This window comes from Salvelinus fontinalis, chromosome 32 (assembly GCF_029448725.1).
Source record: "Salvelinus fontinalis isolate EN_2023a chromosome 32, ASM2944872v1, whole genome shotgun sequence".
NCBI lineage: Eukaryota > Metazoa > Chordata > Actinopteri > Salmoniformes > Salmonidae > Salvelinus > Salvelinus fontinalis.
The window spans coordinates 1,257,758-1,279,410 of NC_074696.1; the positions used below are offsets into that span (position 1 = coordinate 1,257,758).

The 21,653-nt window shown below is 46.2% G+C and overlaps 1 protein-coding gene across 1 annotated transcript in view; it reads left to right on the forward strand.

Moving 5' to 3' along the window:
- The first annotated feature begins 1,009 nt into the window (after positions 1-1,009).
- LOC129830618 (neurocalcin-delta A-like) overlaps positions 1,010-21,653 on the forward strand; it is a 115,569-nt gene continuing 94,925 nt past the window's right edge. Inside the window, exon 1 of the mRNA XM_055893181.1 lies at positions 1,010-1,189. The gene's annotated coding sequence lies outside the window, so the exon portion shown is untranslated. The remainder of the gene's footprint in view (positions 1,190-21,653) is intronic.

The following is a 21,653-nucleotide window of genomic DNA, read 5'->3' on the forward strand; positions in this document are numbered from 1 at the left end:
AGGGCACAATGGCCTGCCTTTACATGACTCAGCAGGGCACAATGGCCTGCCTTTACATGACTCAGCAGGGCACAATGGCCTGCCTTTACATGACTCAGCAGGGCACAATGGCCTGCCTTTACAGGACTCAGCAGGGCACAATGGCCTGCCTTTACATGACTCAGCAGGGCACAATGGCCTGCCTTTACATGACTCAGCAGGGCACAATGGCCTGCCTTTACATGACTCAGCAGGGCGCAATGGCCTGCCTTTACATGACTCAGCAGGGCACAATGGCCTGCCTTTACAGGACTCAGCAGGGCGCAATGGCCTGCCTTTACATGACTCAGCAGGGCACAATGGCCTGCCTTTACATGACTCAGCAGGGCACAATGGCCTGGTTTCTAAAAGCTGTCCATTAAGAAACAGTCCCTCCATCCAACCTGACTCCCAGCTAATCAGCCTGTGGCTTTGACTGATCTGTTTAACTAAAGCGTGTCCTCTAATGTGAACAGACATCTGCTCTCAGCTGTAGGACAGCCGATCTGCCTTGACGACTCAGTAGCCTGATTGTTGCACGTTGGAACTATTTCAATAAAACGTCTCGATGCATTGAAGATACTTTGTAGCGGGACACTTAAAAAAAAAAAATTGTTCCCTGATTAGTTGATTTTGCAAAATGATCTGTAGGCTATATTTTTTACTAAAATAGAATTAGTAGTATAGTTTTCAAGGTAAGATAGCGTGTACATTAGTTAAATTGGAGCATATCGAACAGAAAATGGGTAATTGTTATGTTTATAATTTGTTCACTGAGTCTTGTGTGAAGTTTGATTTTCTTGTTGTTTTATTCCTGACCACCAGTGACAGACAGAAGTGCTGGGTGCTAGTTGCCAAGGAAACGCAGGTTTCCATTGGCCTGTAGTGTATCATGTGACCCGGGGCTTTGACATCCTAGTGGGAGGGGCTAATGTTCAGCCCCCGGGCTTAGCAGAATGTTCAGGGCTATGAGGAATCTATTGGACAGTGAGTTGAAGCTGCCTGACTGAGCCACTCCTTCTCTCTTTTCCCTGCTACCTGTTGCTGCTTCAACTTTTAACCCCAAACCGTCCTCCACCAAAGTTCCTGAAGCTGCAGCAACTCTCAATTTGGGGCATACCATACATGGACTATTAGAGAGTCAAAGCACTTCAACAGGACAGCAAGTAACGTAAGTAAAGGGCTGATTTGTTATCTGCTGTTTCCTGTGTCTATGTCTCCTTTATCTGCTGTTTCCTGTGTCCATGTCTCTGTCTGTGTGGGTTGTCTGTCTGTCTGTCTGAGTTGGGAGTCTGTCTGTCTGAGTTGTCTGTCTGTCTGTCTGAGTTGGGAGTCTGTCTGTCTGAGTTGGGAGTCTGTCTGTCTGTGTGGGTTGTCTGTCTGTCTGTCTGAGTTGGGAGTCTGTCTGTGTTGGCTGTCTGAGTTACAGCCAGGTGCTTTCCCACTGGGTTACAGTTGCAGCTGAGCTTTTCTACTGGGTTACAGTTGCAGCATACCCTTTGATCATGACTCTCAGTTCATTACATTATGACTCTCAGTTCATTACATTATGACTCTCAATTCATTACATCATGACTCTCAGTTCATTACATTATGACTCTCAGTTCATTACATTATGACTCTCAATTCATTACATTATGACTCTCAATTCATTACATTATGACTCTCAGTTCATTACATTATGACTGTCAATTCATTACATCATGACTCTCAGTTCATTACATTATGACTGTCAATTCATTACATCATGACTCTCAGTTCATTACATTATGGCTCTCAATTCATTACATTATGACTCTCAGTTCATTACATTATGACTCTCAGTTCATTACATTATGACTCTCAGTTCATTACATCATGACTCTCAGTTCATTACATTATGACTCTCAGTTCATTACATTATGACTCTCAGTTCATTACATTATGACTGTCAATTCATTACATCATGACTCTCAGTTCATTACATTATGACTCTCAGTTCATTACATTATGACTCTCAGTTCATTACATTATGACTCTCAGTTCATTACATTATGACTCTCAGTTCATTACATTACACATAAGAGTCATTGGACGAAGGCGTCTTCTGTAGGGAGGTTTGTTAAGATCCCCGACGCTCAGTCTGAACATTAACACCCATCGCTCTACGGTGTGGGAAACTTAAGGACCTTATCTTTCATATCAGCAAAAAATACTAACAATAAAAAACTAAATTGATACACACCTTGATAGGGTTAGTGTTGTGTTACAGCCGTGTTACAGCCGTGTTACAGCCGTGTTACAGCCGTGTTACAGCCGTGTTACAGCCGTGTTACAGCCGTGTTACAGCCGTGTTACAGCCGTGTTACAGCCGTGTTACAGCCGTGTTACAGCCATGTTACAGCCGTGTTACGGCCGTGTTACAGCCATGTTACAGCCGTGTTACAGCCATGTTACAGCCGTGTTACAGCCGTGTTACAGCCATGTTACAGCCATGTTACAGCCGTGTTACAGCCGTGTTACAGCCGTGTTACAGCCGTGTTACAGCCATGTTACAGCCGTGTTACAGCCGTGTTACAGCCGTGTTACAGCCGTGTTACAGCCATGTTACAGCCATGTTACAGCCGTGTTACAGCCGTGTTACAGCCATGTTACAGCCGTGTTACAGCCATGTTACAGCCGTGTTACAGCCATGTTACAGCCGTGTTACAGCCATGTTACAGCCATGTTACAGCCATGTTACAGCCATATCGCCATGTTACAGCCATATCGCCATGTTACAGCCATGTTACAGCCATGTTACAGCCGTGTTACAGCCATGTTACAGCTGTGTTACAGCCGTGTTACAGCCGTGTTACAGCCGTGTTACAGCCATGTTACAGCCATGTTACAGCCATATCGCCATGTTACAGCCATGTTACAGCCGTGTTACAGCCATGTTACAGCCATGTTACAGCCATGTTACAGCCATATCGCCATGTTACAGCCATGTTACAGCGCTTGTTGATGGAAAACAGATGGAAGACAAGAGGGACCACCTGTGCTAATTAGCTACATTGACTTCAGGAAGTATTCACACCACTTGACTTTTCCCACATGTTGTTGTGTTACAGCCTGAGTTTAAAATGGATTACATTGAGATTTTGTGTCACTTTGCCTACAAACAATATCCAATCATGTCAAAGTGGAATCATATTTTTTGAAATATCAAATTAATAAAAAATGTAAAGCTGAAATGTCTTGGGTCAATAATTATTCGACCCCTTTGTTATGGCAAGACTAAATAAGTTGCATGGACTCACTCTTTGTGTATTAATGTTTTTTTAATATGATTTTTGAATGACTGGCTCATCTTTGTACCGCACACATAAAATGATCTGTAAAGTCCCTCAGTTGAGCAGTGAATTTCAAACACAGATTGAACCACAAAGACCAGGGAGGTTTTCCAATGCCTCGCAAAGAAGAGCACTCATTGGTAGATGGGTAAAAAAAAAGCAGACAATAAATATCCCTTTGAGCATGGTGAAGTTATTAATTAGGGTCAGTCACTACAAAGATACCTTTCTGGCGTCCTTTCTGACTCTGTTGATGGTGAAATCCCTTAGGGACACTTACAGAGATTAATGGCTGTGGAGAGAACTGAGGATAGATCAACAAAATTATAGTTACTCCACAATTTTAAATTTTTTATTTAACCTTTATTTAAGTAGGCAAGTCATTTAAGAACAAATTCTTATTTACAATGACGGCCTAAACCGGCCAAACCTGGACGACGCTGGGCCAATTGTGCTCCGCTGTCCTTAGTTCTCTTTGTTCTCTTTATTATTTTGGTTAGGTCGGGGTGTGGCGAGGGTGGTTTGTGTGTTCTTGTCTCGTCTAGGGTGTTTGTACTGTCTAGGTTTTTTTTGTAGAGTTATGGGGTTGTGTTCATTATAGGTGTTTATGTAAGTCTATGGTTGCCTAGATTGGTTCTCAATTAGAGGCAGGTGTTTATCGTTGTCTCTGATTGGGAACCATATTTAGGCAGCCATGTTCTTTGGGTATTTTGTGGGTGATTGTTTCCTGTGTCAGTGTTTGTGCCACACGGGACTGTTTCTGTTTGTTCACGTTTATTGTTTTTGTATTTGTGTTCATGTTCAGTTTTCCCTATTAAAACATGGACACCTACCATGCTGCGTATTGGTCCGATCCTTGCTACACCTCTTCAGAGGAAGAAGAGGACGACAGCCGTGACATCCGCCCTATGGGACTCCCAATCACGGCCGGGTGTGATACAGCCTGGATTCAAACCAGGGTGTCTGTAGTGACGACTCTAGCACTGAGATGCAGTGCCTTAGACCGCTGCGCCACTCGGGAGCCCAATACTAACCTAAATGACAGAGTGAAAAGAAGGAAGACTGTACAGAATACAAAACATAGCAAAACAAAGCATCTGGTTTGCAATTCACTTCTTGTCCTGAATACAAAGCGTTATGTTTGGGGCAAATCCAACTCAACACATCATGGAGACCGACTCTCCATATTTTCAAGCATGGTGGTGGCTGCATCATGTTATGGGTGTCATCATGGTGGTGGCTGCATCATGTTATGGGTGTCATCGGGTGGTGGCTGCATCATGTTATGGGTGTCATCATGGTGGTGGCTGCATCATGTTATGGGTGTCATCGGGTGGTGGCTGCATCATGTTATGGGTGTCATCGGGTGGTGGCTGCATCATGTTATGGGTGTCATCATGGTGGTGGCTGCATCATGTTATGGGTGTCATCGGGTGGTGGCTGCATCATGTTATGGGTGTCATCGGGTGGTGGCTGCATCATGTTATGGGTGTCATCATGGTGGTGGCTGCATCATGTTATGGGTGTCATCGGGTGGTGGCTGCATCATGTTATGGGTGTCATCTGGTGGTGGCTGCATCATGTTATGGGTGTCATCATGGTGGTGGCTGCATCATGTTATGGGTGTCATCATGTTGGTGGCTGCATCATGTTATGGGTGTCATCGGGTGGTGGCTGCATCATGTTATGGGTGTCATCGGGTGGTGGCTGCATCATGTTATGGGTGTCATCATGGTGGTGGCTGCATCATGTTATGGGTGTCATCATGGTGGTGGCTGCATCATGTTATGGGTGTCATCGGGTGGTGGCTGCATCATGTTATGGGTGTCATCGGGTGGTGGCTGCATCATGTTATGGGTGTCATCGGGTGGTGGCTGCATCATGTTATGGGTGTCATCGGGTGGTGGCTGCATCATGTTATGGGTGTCATCGGGTGGTGGCTGCATCATGTTATGGGTGTCATCATGGTGGTGGCTGCATCATGTTATGGGTGTCATCATGGTGGTGGCTGCATCATGTTATGGGTGTCATCATGGTGGTGGCTGCATCATGTTATGGGTGTCATCGGGTGGTGGCTGCATCATGTTATGGGTGTCATCATGGTGGTGGCTGCATCATGTTATGGGTGTCATCGGGTGGTGGCTGCATCATGTTATGGGTGTCATCATGGTGGTGGCTGCATCATGTTATGGGTGTCATCATGGTGGTGGCTGCATCATGTTATGGGTGTCATCATGGTGGTGGCTGCATCATGTTATGGGTGTCATCGTGGTGGTGGCTGCATCATGTTATGGGTGTCATCATGGTGGTGGCTGCATCATGTTATGGGTGTCATCATGGTGGTGGCTGCATCATGTTATGGGTGTCATCGGGTGGTGGCTGCATCATGTTATGGGTGTCATCATGGTGGTGGCTGCATCATGTTATGGGTGTCATCGGGTGGTGGCTGCATCATGTTATGGGTGTCATCATGGTGGTGGCTGCATCATGTTATGGGTGTCATCATGGTGGTGGCTGCATCATGTTATGGGTGTCATCGGGTGGTGGCTGCATCATGTTATGGGTGTCATCGGGTGGTGGCTGCATCATGTTATGGGTGTCATCGGGTGGTGGCTGCATCATGTTATGGGTGTCATCGGGTGGTGGCTGCATCATGTTATGGGTGTCATCATGGTGGTGGCTGCATCATGTTATGGGTGTCATCGGGTGGTGGCTGCATCATGTTATGGGTGTCATCATGGTGGTGGCTGCATCATGTTATGGGTGTCATCATGGTGGTGGCTGCATCATGTTATGGGTGTCATCGGGTGGTGGCTGCATCATGTTATGGGTGTCATCGGGTGGTGGCTGCATCATGTTATGGGTGTCATCGGGTGGTGGCTGCATCATGTTATGGGTGTCATCATGGTGGTGGCTGCATCATGTTATGGGTGTCATCGGGTGGTGGCTGCATCATGTTATGGGTGTCATCGGGTGGTGGCTGCATCATGTTATGGGTGTCATCATGGTGGTGGCTGCATCATGTTATGGGTGTCATCGGGTGGTGGCTGCATCATGTTATGGGTGTCATCATGGTGGTGGCTGCATCATGTTATGGGTGTCATCATGGTGGTGGCTGCATCATGTTATGGGTGTCATCGGGTGGTGGCTGCATCATGTTATGGGTGTCATCGGGTGGTGGCTGCATCATGTTATGGGTGTCATCGGGTGGTGGCTGCATCATGTTATGGGTGTCATCATGGTGGTGGCTGCATCATGTTATGGGTGTCATCGGGTGGTGGCTGCATCATGTTATGGGTGTCATCATGGTGGTGGCTGCATCATGTTATGGGTGTCATCATGGTGGTGGCTGCATCATGTTATGGGTGTCATCGGGTGGTGGCTGCATCATGTTATGGGTATGCTTGTCATCGGTAAGGATTAGGGAGTTGTTATGGGAAAAAAAGAAACGGAATGGTGCTAAGCACAGGCAAAATCCTAGAGGAAAACCTGGTTCAGTCTGCTTTCCACCAGACACTGGGAGATGAAGGACAGGCAACATCCTAGAGAAAAACCTGGTTCAGTCTGCTTTCCACCAGACACTGGGAGATGAAGCACAGGCAGAATCCTAGAGAAAAACCTGGTTCAGTCTGCTTTCCACCAGACACTGGGAGATGAAGCACAGGCAGAATCCTAGAGAAAAACCTGGTTCAGTCTGCTTTCCACCAGACACTGGGAGATGAAGCACAGGCAGAATCCTAGAGAAAAACCTGGTTCAGTCTGCTTCCAACCAGACACTGGGAGATATTCACCTTTCAGCAGGACAATAACCTGAAACACAGGGCCAAATATACACTGGAGTTGATTATCAAGACGACAGTGAATGTTCCTGAGTGGCCTAGTTACAGTTTTGACTTAAATCGGCTTTAAAATCTATAGCAACACTTGAAAATGGCTGTAATAGTAATGATCAACAATCAACCTAACAGAGCTTGAAGAATTTTTTAAATGATAACGTGAAAATATTGTACAATCCACGTGTGCAAAGTTCTTACAGACTTACCCAGAAAGACTCACAGCTGTAATCGCTACCAAAGGTAATTCTAACATGTATTGACTCAGGGGTGTGACTACTTACAGTATCAGTCAAAAGTTTGGACACACCTACTCATTCAAGGGTTTTTCTTTATTTTTACTATTTTCTACATTGCAGAATATTAGTGAAGACATCAAAATTATGAAATAACACACATGGAATCAGGTAGTAACCAAAAATGTGTTCAACAAATCAAAATATAATTCATATTTGAGATTCCTCAAAGTAGCCACCCTTTGTCTTGATGACAGCTTTGCACACTCTTGGCATTCTCTCCTACATCTTCACCTGGAATGCTTTTCCGACAGTCTTGAAGGAGTTCCCACATATGCTGAGCACTTGTTGGCTGCTTTTCCTTCCCTCTGCAGTCCAACTTATCCCAAACCATCTCAACTGGGTTGAGGTCGGGTGATTGTGGAGGCCAGGTTATCTGATGCATTTGTCACTTGCGCCGAATACAACAGGTGTAGTAGACCTTACTGTTAAATGCTGAATACAACAGGTGTAGTAGACCTTACTGTTAAATGCTGAATACAACAGGTGTAGTAGACCTTACTGTTAAATGCTGAATACAACAGGTGTAGTAGACCTTACAGTGAAATGCTGAATACAACAGGTGTAGTAGACCTTACTGTTAAATGCTGAATACAACAGGTGTAGTAGACCTTACTGTTAAATGCTGAATACAACAGGTGTAGTAGACCTTACTGTTAAATGCTGAATACAACAGGTGTAGTAGACCTTACTGTTAAATGCTGAATACAACAGGTGTAGTAGACCTTACAGTGAAATGCTGAATACAACAGGTGTAGTAGACCTCACAGTGAAATGCTGAATACAACAGGTGTAGTAGACCTTACAGTGAAATACTGAATACAACAGGTGTAGTAGACCTTACTGTTAAATGCTGAATACAACAGGTGTAGTAGACCTTACTGTTAAATGCTGAATACAACAGGTGTAGTAGACCTCACAGTGAAATGCTGAATACAACAGGTGTAGTAGACCTTACTGTTAAATGCTGAATACAACAGGTGTAGTAGACCTTACTGTTAAATGCTGAATACAACAAGTGTAGTAGACCTTACTGTTAAATGCTGAATACAACAGGTGTAGTAGACCTTACAGTGAAATGATGAATACAACAGGTGTAGTAGACCTTACAGTGAAATGCTGAACACAACAGGTGTAGTAGACCTCACAGTGAAATGCTGAATACAACAGGTGTAGTAGACCTTACAGTGAAATGCTGAATACAACAGGTGTAGTAGACCTCACAGTGAAATGCTGAATACAACAGGTGTAGTAGACCTTACAGTGAAATGCTGAATACAACAGGTGTAGTAGACCTTACAGTGAAATGCTGAATACAACAGGTGTAGTAGACCTTACAGTGAAATGCTGAATACAACAGGTGTAGTAGACCTTACAGTGAAATGCTGAATACAACAGGTGTAGTAGACCTCACAGTGAAATGCTGAATACATCAGGTGTAGTAGACCTCACAGTGAAATGCTGAATACAACAGGTGTAGTAGACCTTACTGTTAAATGCTGAATACAACAGGTGTAGTAGACCTTACAGTGAAATGCTGAATACAACAGGTGTAGTAGACCTTACTGTTAAATGCTGAATACAACAGGTGTAGTAGACCTTACGGTGAAATGCTGAATACAACAGGTGTAGTAGACCTCACAGTGAAATGCTGAATACAACAGGTGTAGTAGACCTCACAGTGAAATGCTGAATACAACAGGTGTAGTAGACCTCACAGTGAAATGCTGAATACAACAGGTGTAGTAGACCTCACAGTGAAATGCTGAATACAACAGGTATAGTAGACCTCACAGTGAAATGCTGAATACAACAGGTGTAGTAGACCTCACAGTGAAATGCTGAATACAACAGGTGTAGTAGACCTTACAGTGAAATGCTGAATACAACAGGTGTAGTAGACCTTACTGTTAAATGCTGAATACAACAGGTGTAGTAGACCTTACTGTTAAATGCTGAATACAACAAGTGTAGTAGACCTTACAGTGAAATGCTGAATACAACAGGTGTAGTAGACCTTACAGTGAAATGCTGAATACAACAGGTGTAGTAGACCTTACTGTTAAATGCTTACAAGCCCTTAAGCAACAATGCAGTTCAAGAAATAGAGTTAAGAAAATATTTACTAAATAAACTAAAGAAAAAAAAAGAAATGAGCACAAGAAAATGACATGACAATGTGGAGGCTATATACAGGGGTACCGAGTCAATGTGTGGCAGTACAAGTTAGTCAAGGTAATTTGTGAGGTGGCTATGTGTAGATAATAAACAGCAAGAATCAGCAGTGTAAAAAACAAATGGGGGGGGGGGGGGGGGGCGTTAATGTAAATAGTCCGGGTGGCCATTTCATTAACTGTTCAGCAGTCTTATGGCTTGGGGGTAGAAGCTGTTAAGGAGCTTTTGGACCTCGACTTGGCACTCCGGTACCGCTTGCCGTGCGATAGCAGAGAGAACAGTCTATGACTTGGGTGACTGGAATCTTTGAAAAGTTTTTGGGCCTTCCTCTGACACGCCTGGTAATCCGTCTGGCCCCGTTGCTTTCTGAATGTTGACCTGTTTAAATGTCTTGCTCATATCAGCTACAGAGAACGTGATCACACAGTCATCCGGGAACAACTGATGCTCTCATGCATGCTTCAGTGTTGCTTGCCTCGAAGCGAGCATAAAAGGCATTTTTCTCGTCTGGTAGGCTGGCGTTACTGGGCAGCTAATGGCTGGATTTCCCTTTGTAGTCTGTAATATTTTTCAAGCACTACCACATCTGAAGAGTGTCAGACCCGGCGTAGTAGGAAAATGTTTTAGTCCTGTATTGACACTTTGCCTGTTTGATGGTTCATCTGAGGGCAGAGTGGGATTTCTTACGAACGTCCGGTTTAGTGTCCCGCTCCTTGAAAGCGGCAGCTCTAGCCTTTAGCTCGGATATTGCCTGTAATCCATCGCTTCTAGTTGGGAAATGTACGTACGGTCACTGTTGGGACAACGTTGTCGATGCACTTATTGATGAAGCCGATGACGGATGTGGTATACTACACGTCAATGCCATTGGATGAATCACGGAAAATATTCCAGTCTGTGCTAGCAAAACAGTCCTGCAGCGTGACATCCGCGTCATCTGACCACTTCCGTATTGAGCGAGTCACTGGTACTTCCTGCTTTAGTTTTTGCTTGTAAGAAGGAATCAGGAGGATAGAATTATGGTCAGGTTTGCCAAATGGAGGGCGAGGGAGAGCTTTGTATGTGTCTCGGTGTGTCAAGTAAAGGTGGTTTAGAGATTTTTTTACTCTGCTTGCACATGTTGCACATGTGTCATGCTGGTAGAGATGAGGTAAAATGGATTTTAGTTTGCCTCCATTAATAAAGTTCCTGGGCCACTAGGAGCGCCGCTTCTGAATTAACATTTCCTTATTTCCTTATGGCCTTATACAGCTGGTTGAGTGGCCTTATACAGCTGGTTGGGTGGCCTTATACAGCTGGCTGAGTGGCCTTATACAGCTGGTTGAGTGGCCTTATACAGCTGGTTGAGTGGCCTTATACAGCTGGTTGAGTGGCCTTATACAGCTGGTTGGGTGGCCTTATACAGCTGGTTGAGTGGCCTTATACAGCTGGCTGAGTGGCCTTATACAGCTGGTTGAGTGGACTTATACAGCTGGTTGGGTGGCCTTATACAGCTGGTTGAGTGGCCTTATACAACTGGTTGAGTGGCCTTATACAGCTGGTTGAGTGGCCTTATACAGCTGGTTGAGTGGCCTTATACAGCTGGTTGAGTGGCCTTATACAGCTGGTTGAGTGGCCTTATACAGCTGGTTGAGTGGCCTTAAACAGCTGGTTGAGTGGCCTTATACAGCTGGTTGAGTGGCCTTATACAGCTGGTTGAGTGGCCTTATACAGCTGGTTGAGTGGCCTTAAACAGCTGTTTGAGTGGCCTTATACAGCTGGTTGAGTGGCCTTATACAGCTGGCTGAGTGGCCTTATACAGCTGGTTGGGTGGCCTTATACAGCTGGTTGGGTGGCCTTATACAGCTGGTTGAGTGGCCTTATACAGCTGGTTGAGTGGCCTTATACAGCTGGTTGAGTGGCCTTATACAGCTGGTTGGGTGGCCTTATACAGCTGGTTGAGTGGCCTTATACAGCTGGTTGAGTGGCCTTATACAGCTGGTTGAGTGGCCTTATACAGCTGGTTGAGTGACCTTATACAGCTGGTTGAGTGGCCTTATACAGCTGGTTGAGTGGCCTTATACAGCTGGTTGAGTGGCCTTATACAGCTGGTTGAGTGGCCTTATACAGCTGGTTGAGTGACCTTATACAGCTGGTTGAGTGGCCTTAAACAGCTGGTTGAGTGGCCTTATACAGCTGGTTGAGTGGCCTTATACAGCTGGTTGAGTGGCCTTATACAGCTGGTTGAGTGACCTTATACAGCTGGTTGAGTGGCCTTATACAGCTGGTTGAGTGGCATTATACAGCTGGTTGAGTGGCCTTATACAGCTGGCTGAGTGGCCTTATACAGCTGGTTGAGTGGCCTTATACAGCTGGTTGAGTGGCCTTATACAGCTGGTTGAGTGGCCTTATACAGCTGGCTGAGTGGCCTTATACAGCTGGCTGAGTGGCCTTATACAGCTGGCTGAGTGGCCTTATACAGCTGGTTGAGTGGCCTTATACAGCTGGTTGAGTGGCCTTATACAGCTGGTTGAGTGGCCTTATACAGCTGGTTGAGTGGCCTTATACAGCTGGTTGAGTGGCCTTATACAGCTGGTTGAGTGGCCTTATACAGCTGGTTGAGTGACCTTATACAGCTGGTTTAGTGGCCTTATACAGCTGGTTGAGTGACCTTATACAGCTGGTTGAGTGACCTTATACAGCTGGCTGAGTGGCCTTATACAGCTGGCTGAGTGGCCTTATACAGCTGGTTAGGTGGCCTTATACAGCTGGTTGAGTGGCCTTATACAGCTGGTTGAGTGGCCTTATACAGCTGGTTGAGTGGCCTTATACAGCTGGTTGAGTGGCCTTATACAGCTGGTTGAGTGGCCTTAAACAGCTGGTTGAGTGGCCTTATACAGCTGGTTGAGTGGCCTTATACAGCTGGTTGAGTGGCCTTATACAGCTGGTTGAGTGGCCTTATACAGCTGGTTGAGTGGCCTTATACAGCTGGCTGAGTGGCCTTATACAGCTGGTTGGGTGGCCTTATACAGCTGGTTGGGTGGCCTTATACAGCTGGTTGAGTGGCCTTATACAGCTGGTTGAGTGGCCCTATACAGCTGGTTGAGTGGCCTTATACAGCTGGTTGAGTGGCCTTATACAGCTGGTTGAGTGGCCTTATACAGCTGGTTGAGTGGCCTTATACAGCTGGTTGAGTGGCCTTATACAGCTGGTTGAGTGGCCTTATACAGCTGGCTGAGTGGCCTTATACAGCTGGCTGAGTGGCCTTATACAGCTGGTTGAGTGGCCTTAAACAGCTGGTTGAGTGGCCTTATACAGCTGGTTGAGTGGCCTTATACAGCTGGCTGAGTGGCCTTATACAGCTGGTTGGGTGGCCTTATACAGCTGGTTGGGTGACCTTATACAGCTGGTTGAGTGGCCTTATACAGCTGGTTGAGTGGCCTTATACAGCTGGTTGAGTGGCCTTATACAGCAGGTTGAGTGGCCTTATACAGCTGGTTGAGTGGCCTTATACAGCTGGTTGAGTGGCCTTATACAGCTGGTTGGGGGGCCTTATACAGCTGGTTGGGTGACCTTATACAGCTGGTTGAGTGGCCTTATACAGCTGGTTGAGTGGCCTTATACAGCTGGTTGAGTGGCCTTATACAGCTGGTTGAGTGGCCTTATACAGCTGGTTGAGTGGCCTTATACAGCTGGTTGAGTGGCCTTATACAGCTGGCTGAGTGGCCTTATACAGCTGGCTGAGTGGCCTTATACAGCTGGTTGGGTGGCCTTATACAGCTGGTTGGGTGACCTTATACAGCTGGTTGAGTGGCCTTATACAGCTGGTTGAGTGGCCTTATACAGCTGGTTGAGTGGCCTTATACAGCTGGTTGAGTGGCCTTATACAGCTGGTTGAGTGACCTTATACAGCTGGTTGAGTGGCCTTATACAGCTGGTTGAGTGGCCTTATACAGCTGGTTGAGTGGCCTTATACAGCTGGTTGAGTGGCCTTATACAGCTGGTTGAGTGACCTTATACAGCTGGTTGAGTGGCCTTATACAGCTGGTTGAGTGGCCTTATACAGCTGTTTGAGTGGCCTTATACAGCTGGCTGAGTGACCTTATACAGCTGGCTGAGTGGCCTTATACAGCTGGTTGAGTGGCCTTATACAGCTGGCTGAGTGGCCTTATACAGCTGGTTGAGTGGCCTTATACAGCTGGTTGAGTGGCCTTATACAGCTGGCTGAGTGGCCTTATACAGCTGGCTGAGTGGCCTTATACAGCTGGTTGAGTGGCCTTATACAGCTGGTTGAGTGGCCTTAAACAGCTGGTTGAGTGGCCTTATACAGCTGGTTGAGTGGCCTTATACAGCTGGTTGAGTGGCCTTATACAGCTGGTTGAGTGGCCTTATACAGCTGGTTGAGTGGCCTTATACAGCTGGTTGAGTGACCTTATACAGCTGGTTGAGTGGCCTTATACAGCTGGTTGAGTGGCCTTATACAGCTGGTTGAGTGGCCTTATACAGCTGGCTGAGTGGCCTTATACAGCTGGCTGAGTGGCCTTATACACCTCGCTGAGTGGCCTTATACAACTGGTTGAGTGGCCTTATACAGCTGGTTGAGTGGCCTTATACAGCTGGTTGAGTGGCCTTATACAGCTGGTTGAGTGGCCTTATACAGCTGGTTGAGTGGCCTTATACAGCTGGCTGAGTGACCTTATACAGCTGGCTGAGTGGCCTTATACAGCTGGTTGAGTGGCCTTATACAGCTGGCTGAGTGGCCTTATACAGCTGGTTGAGTGGCCTTATACAGCTGGTTGAGTGGCCTTATACAGCTGGCTGAGTGGCCTTATACAGCTGGCTGAGTGGCCTTATACAGCTGGTTGAGTGGCCTTATACAGCTGGTTGAGTGGCCTTAAACAGCTGGTTGAGTGGCCTTATACAGCTCGTTGAGTGGCCTTATACAGCTGGTTGAGTGGCCTTATACAGCTGGTTGAGTGGCCTTATACAGCTGGTTGAGTGGCCTTATACAGCTGGTTGAGTGACCTTATACAGCTGGTTGAGTGGCCTTATACAGCTGGTTGAGTGGCCTTATACAGCTGGTTGAGTGGCCTTATACAGCTGGCTGAGTGGCCTTATACAGCTGGCTGAGTGGCCTTATACACCTCGCTGAGTGGCCTTATACAACTGGTTGAGTGGCCTTATACAGCTGGTTGAGTGGCCTTATACAGCTGGTTGAGTGGCCTTATACAGCTGGTTGAGTGGCCTTATACAGCTGGTTGAGTGGCCTTATACAGCTGGTTGAGTGGCCTTATACAGCTGGTTGAGTGGCCTTATACAGCTGGTTGAGTGGCCTTATACAGCTGGTTGAGTGGCCTTATACAGCTGGTTGAGTGGCCTTATACAGCTGGTTGAGTGGCCTTATACAGCTGGTTGAGTGGCCTTATACAGCTGGTTGAGTGGCCTTATACAGCTGGTTGAGTGGCCTTATACAGCTGGTTGAGTGGCCTTATACAGCTGGTTGAGTGGCCTTATACAGCTGGTTGAGTGGCCTTATACAGCTGGTTGAGTGGCCTTATACAGCTGGTTGAGTGGCCTTCTACAGCTGGCTGAGTGGCCTTATACAGCTGGTTGAGTGGCCTTATACAGCTGGCTGAGTGGCCTTATACAGCTGGCTGAGTGGCCTTATACAGCTGGCTGAGTGGCCTTATACAGCTGGTTGAGTGGCCTTATACAGCTGGCTGAGTGGCCTTATACAGCTGGTTGAGTGGCCTTATACAGCTGGTTGAGTGGCCTTATACAGCTGGTTGAGTGGCCTTAAACAGCTGGTTGAGTGGCCTTATACAGCTGGTTGAGTGGCCTTATACAGCTGGCTGAGTGGCCTTATACAGCTGGTTGAGTGGCCTTATACAGCTGGCTGAGTGGCCTTATACAGCTGGCTGAGTGGCCTTATACAGCTGGCTGAGTGGCCTTATACAGCTGGCTGAGTGGCCTTATACAGCTGGCTGAGTGGCCTTATACAGCTGGCTGAGTGGCCTTATACAGCTGGCTGAGTGGCCTTATACAGCTGGCTGAGTGGCCTTATACAGCTGGCTGAGTGGCCTTATACAGCTGGTTGAGTGGCCTTATACAGCTGGCTGAGTGGCCTTATACAGCTGGCTGAGTGGCCTTATACAGCTGGCTGAGTGGCCTTATACAGCTGGTTGAGTGGCCTTATACAGCTGGTTGAGTGGCTTTATACAGCTGGTTGAGTGGCCTTATACAGCTGGTTGAGTGGCCTTATACAGCTGGTTGAGTGGCCTTATACAGCTGGCTGAGTGGCCTTATACAGCTACCTGAGTGGCCTTATACAGCTGGCTGAGTGGCCTTATACAGCTGGCTGAGTGGCCTTATACAGCTGGTTGAGTGGCCTTATACAGCTGGTTGAGTGCGGTCTTAGTGCCAGCATCGGTTTGTGGTGGTAAATAGACAGCTACGAATAATAAAAATGAGAACTCTCTTGGTAGCTAGTCTGGTCTACACTTTATCATGAGGTACTCCACCTCAGGCGAGCATTACCTTGAGACTTCTTTAATATTAGACATCTCGCACCAGCAGTTATTGACAAAAAGACACACACCCCTCATCTTACCAGACATAGCTGCTCTGTCCTGCCGACGCATGGTAAAACCAGCCAGCTCTATATTATCTATGTAATCGTTCAGCCATGTCTTGGAGAAGATATTACAGTTTTTAATGTCCCGTTGGTAGGATAGTCTATCATAGATCGTCCAGTTTGTTTTCCAATGATTGCACGTTGGCCAATAACACGGAGCGAGTGTTGGTTAACCTACTCGTCTGCAAATTCTTACAAGACACCCCGCCCTCCTCCCCTTTTTCACCGTCTTTTCTTCACGCTGATGATGGGGATTTGGGCATTCTTGGTCAAATAGCCCTTACACAGCCTGGAGGTGTTTTGGGTCATTATCCTGTTGAAAAACAAATGATTGTCCCACTAAGCCCAAACCAGATGGGATGGTGTATCGCTGCAGAATGCTGTGGTAGCCATGTTGGTTAAGTGTGCCTTGAATTCTAAATAAATCACTGACAGTGTCACCAGCAAAGCGCCCCAACACCATCACACCTTCTCCTCCCTGCTTCACGTGGGAACCACACATGTAGAGATCATCCGTTCACCTACTCTGTGTCTCACATAGACACGGCGGTTGGAACCAAATATAAAAAATTGGGACTCATCAGACCAAAGGACAGATTTCCACCGGTCTAATGTTCATTGCTCGGGTTTCTTGGCCAAAGCAAGTCTCTTCTTCTTATTGGTGTCCTTTAGTAGTGGTTTCTTTGCAGCAATTCGACCATGAAGGCCTGATTCACACAGTTTCCTCTGAACAGTTGATGTTGTGATGTGTCTGTTACTTGAACTCTGTGAAGCATTTATTTGGGCTGCAATTTCTGAGGCTGGTAATTCTAATGAACTTATCCTCTGCAGCAGAGGTAACTCTGGGTCTTCCTTTGCTGTGGCGGTCCTCAGGATTGCCAGTTTCATCATATCCTCTGCAGCAGAGGTAACTCTGGGTCTTCCTTTGCTGTGGCGGTCCTCAGGATTGCCAGTTTCATCATATCCTCTGCAGCAGAGGTAACTCTGGGTCTTCCTTTGCTGTGGCGGTCCTCAGGATTGCCAGTTTCATCATATCCTCTGCAGCAGAGGTAACTCTGGGTCTTCCTTTGCTGTGGCGGTCCTCAGGATTGCCAGTTTCATCATATCCTCTGCAGCAGAGGTAACTCTGGGTCTTCCTTTGCTGTGGCGGTCCTCAGGATTGCCAGTTTCATCATATCCTCTGCAGCAGAGGTAACTCTGGGTCTTCCTTTGCTGTGGCGGTCCTCAGGATTGCCAGTTTCATCATATCCTCTGCAGCAGAGGTAACTCTGGGTCTTCCTTTGCTGTGGCGGTCCTCAGGATTGCCAGTTTCATCATATCCTCTGCAGCAGAGGTAACTCTGGGTCTTCCTTTGCTGTGGCGGTCCTCAGGATTGCCAGTTTCATCATATCCTCTGCAGCAGAGGTAACTCTGGGTCTTCCTTTGCTGTGGCGGTCCTCAGGATTGCCAGTTTCATCATATCCTCTGCAGCAGAGGTAACTCTGGGTCTTCCTTTGCTGTGGCGGTCCTCAGGATTGCCAGTTTCATCATATCCTCTGCAGCAGAGGTAACTCTGGGTCTTCCTTTGCTGTGGCGGTCCTCAGGATTGCCAGTTTCATCATATCCTCTGCAGCAGAGGTAACTCTGGGTCTTCCTTTGCTGTGGCGGTCCTCAGGATTGCCAGTTTCATCATATCCTCTGCAGCAGAGGTAACTCTGGGTCTTCCTTTGCTGTGGCGGTCCTCAGGATTGCCAGTTTCATCATATCCTCTGCAGCAGAGGTAACTCTGGGTCTTCCTTTGCTGTGGCGGTCCTCAGGATTGCCAGTTTCATCATATCCTCTGCAGCAGAGGTAACTCTGGGTCTTCCTTTGCTGTGGCGGTCCTCAGGATTGCCAGTTTCATCATATCCTCTGCAGCAGAGGTAACTCTGGGTCTTCCTTTGCTGTGGCGGTCCTCAGGATTGCCAGTTTCATCATATCCTCTGCAGCAGAGGTAACTCTGGGTCTTCCTTTGCTGTGGCGGTCCTCAGGATTGCCAGTTTCATCATATCCTCTGCAGCAGAGGTAACTCTGGGTCTTCCTTTGCTGTGGCGGTCCTCAGGATTGCCAGTTTCATCATATCCTCTGCAGCAGAGGTAACTCTGGGTCTTCCTTTGCTGTGGCGGTCCTCAGGATTGCCAGTTTCATCATATCCTCTGCAGCAGAGGTAACTCTGGGTCTTCCTTTGCTGTGGCGGTCCTCAGGATTGCCAGTTTCATCATATCCTCTGCAGCAGAGGTAACTCTGGGTCTTCCTTTGCTGTGGCGGTCCTCAGGATTGCCAGTTTCATCATATCCTCTGCAGCAGAGGTAACTCTGGGTCTTCCTTTGCTGTGGCGGTCCTCAGGATTGCCAGTTTCATCATATCCTCTGCAGCAGAGGTAACTCTGGGTCTTCCTTTGCTGTGGCGGTCCTCAGGATTGCCAGTTTCATCATATCCTCTGCAGCAGAGGTAACTCTGGGTCTTCCTTTGCTGTGGCGGTCCTCAGGATTGCCAGTTTCATCATATCCTCTGCAGCAGAGGTAACTCTGGGTCTTCCTTTGCTGTGGCGGTCCTCAGGATTGCCAGTTTCATCATATCCTCTGCAGCAGAGGTAACTCTGGGTCTTCCTTTGCTGTGGCGGTCCTCAGGATTGCCAGTTTCATCATATCCTCTGCAGCAGAGGTAACTCTGGGTCTTCCTTTGCTGTGGCGGTCCTCAGGATTGCCAGTTTCATCATAACACTTGATTGTTTTTGCATTCTTGAAATGTTCCGGATTGACTGACCTTCATGTCTTAAATTAATGATGGCCTGTCATTTCTCTTTGCTAATTTGATATGGACTTGGTCTTTTACCAAAGAGGGCTATCTTCTGTGTACCTCCCCTACCTTGTCACAACACAACTGATTGGCTCAAACGTATTAAGAAGGAAAGAAACTCCATAAATTAACTTTTAACAAGGCACACCTGTTAATTGAAATTCGTTCCAGGGGACTACCTCATGAAGCTGGTTGAGAGAATGCCGAGAGTGTGCAAAGCTGTCATCAAGGCAAAGGGTGGCAAATTTGAAGAATCTCAAATATAAAATATATTTTTATTGGTTTGACACTTTTTTGGTTACTACATGATTCCATATGTGTTATTTTATAGTTTTGATGTATTCACTTTATTCTACAATGTAGAAAATAGTAAAATAAAGAAAAACCCTTGAATGAGTAGGTTGTCCAAACTCTTGACTGGTAGTGTATGTAAATGAGACATTCCTGTATTTCATGTTCAATACATTAGACATTTTTTCTAAAAACATGTCTTCACTTTGTCATTATGGGGTATTTTGTGTAAATGTATTTAATCCATTTTGACTTCAGGCTGTAACACAATTTTTGGGGGAAAAAGTCAAGGGGTATGACTACTTTCTGTAGCTCACGTGAGCCAGTCTTGGCAAAGCTAATGGCCGAGAACTGAAGGGAGAAGGCAGAATGCCTGAGAACTGTAGGAATTGAAGTTTCCCAGAGGTAGTTGCAGCAGTGCTGTCTTACTGAGGTCTAGTAACACCAGTGCTTTCCTACTGGGTTCTAGTTGCAGCAGTGCTTTCCTACTGGGTTCTAGTTGCAGCAGTGCTTTCCTACTAGGTTCTAGTAGCAGCAGTGCTTTCCTACTGGGTTCTAGTTGCACCAGTGCTTTCCTACTGGGTTCTAGTTGCACCAGTGCTTTCCTACCAGGTTCTAGTAGCAGCAGTGCTTTCCTACCGGGTTCTAGTAGCAGCAGTGCTTTCCTACTGGGTTCTAGTTGCAGCAGTGCTTTCCTACTGAGTTCTAGTTGCAGCAGTGCTTTCCTGCAGCAGTGCTTTCCTACTGGGTTCTAGTTGCAGCAGTGCTTCCTACCAGGTTCTAGTAGCAGCAGTGCTTTCCTACCGGGTTCTAGTAGCAGCAGTGCTTTCCTACTGGGTTCTAGTAGCAGCAGTGCTTTCCTACTGAGTTCTAGTAGCAGCAGTGCTTTCCTACTGAGTTCTAGTAGCAGCAGTGCTTTCCTACCGGGTTCTAGTAGCAGCAGTGCTTTCCTACTGGGTTCTAGTAGCAGCAGTGCTTTCCTACTGAGTTCTAGTAGCAGCAGTGCTTTCCTACTGGGTTCTAGTAGCAGCAGTGCTTTCCTACTGAGTTCTAGTAGCAGCAGTGCTTTCCTGCAGCAGTGCTTTCCTTCTGGGCTCTAGTTGCAAAGTTGACTGATTAATCAGGCTGTAATACACAATGTATGTACAGACTGAGACATTTGTGTAAAAAATCGTAGAAATGTTCCTTACAAGCCAGAATGTAGAATTAAATTACATTAAAACTTTCTCTACAGGTTTTCTGTGCGGTTTGTCTATCAGCTGCTCAAACTTTGTCCATCAGCTGGTTTTGTCTATCAGCTGCTCAAACTTTGTCCATCAGCTGGTTTTGTCTATCAGCTGCTCAAACTTTGTCCATCAGCTGGTTTTGTCTATCAGCTGCTCAAACTTTGTCCATCAGCTGGTTTGTCCATCAGCTGCTCATATCCACAGTAAATTATTGTTTACAAATGCAAAGTGTGGTAACAAAATGTAGGTAAAATCAGTATCTGTTTTTTTACATCCACATTTTCCAAACTGTTAAGCATCTGTTCTGAATGAAGATTCACCGATGTCTGCAGAAACAATGGGGTGTCAGATATGACATGACACCACATCTCTTTTGTTTATTGAAGTGATGTGGATTTACACCCGGAAACAGAATTGTATCATGGTTCCCTGATCTGCACTACACAGAAAGGCTTAATTATGGATATGAATGTCATTCTCTTCATGGGGATGTATTCTGAATAGGTACACAAAGGTACACAAAGGTCCTCATTTACATATTTGGGTATTATTCTACACACTGGCTGTTATTTTAATGAGCTCTACCCCCAAAACAATACCAAATTTGGTTGGTCCGGAATGGAACTAATCTGAACCAATCATAGACGAGATTGGACATCAAAGTACAGTAAATTAGAGTAGAGTCGAGTACAGTAGAGTTTAGTAGAGTGTAGTACAGTAGAGTAGTGTATAATTCAGTAGAGTATAGTTCCATACAGTATAGTAGATTATAGTACAGTTCAGAAGAGTATAGTTCCATGCAGTAAAGTAGAGTTCAGTAAAGTAGAGTTCAGTAGAGTATAGTACACTACTGTACAGTAAAATAGAGTATAAGTCAGTAGAGTATAGCTCAGTAGAGTAAAGTAGAGTATAGTTCAGTAGAGCATAGTTCAGTCGAGTAGAGTTCAGTAGAGTAGAGTTCAGTCGAGTAGAGTTCAGTACAGTAGAGTTCAGTAGAGCATAGTTCAGTCGAGTAGAGTTCAGTAGAGTATAGCTCAGTAGAGTAGAGTAGAGTTCAGTAGAGTATAGGT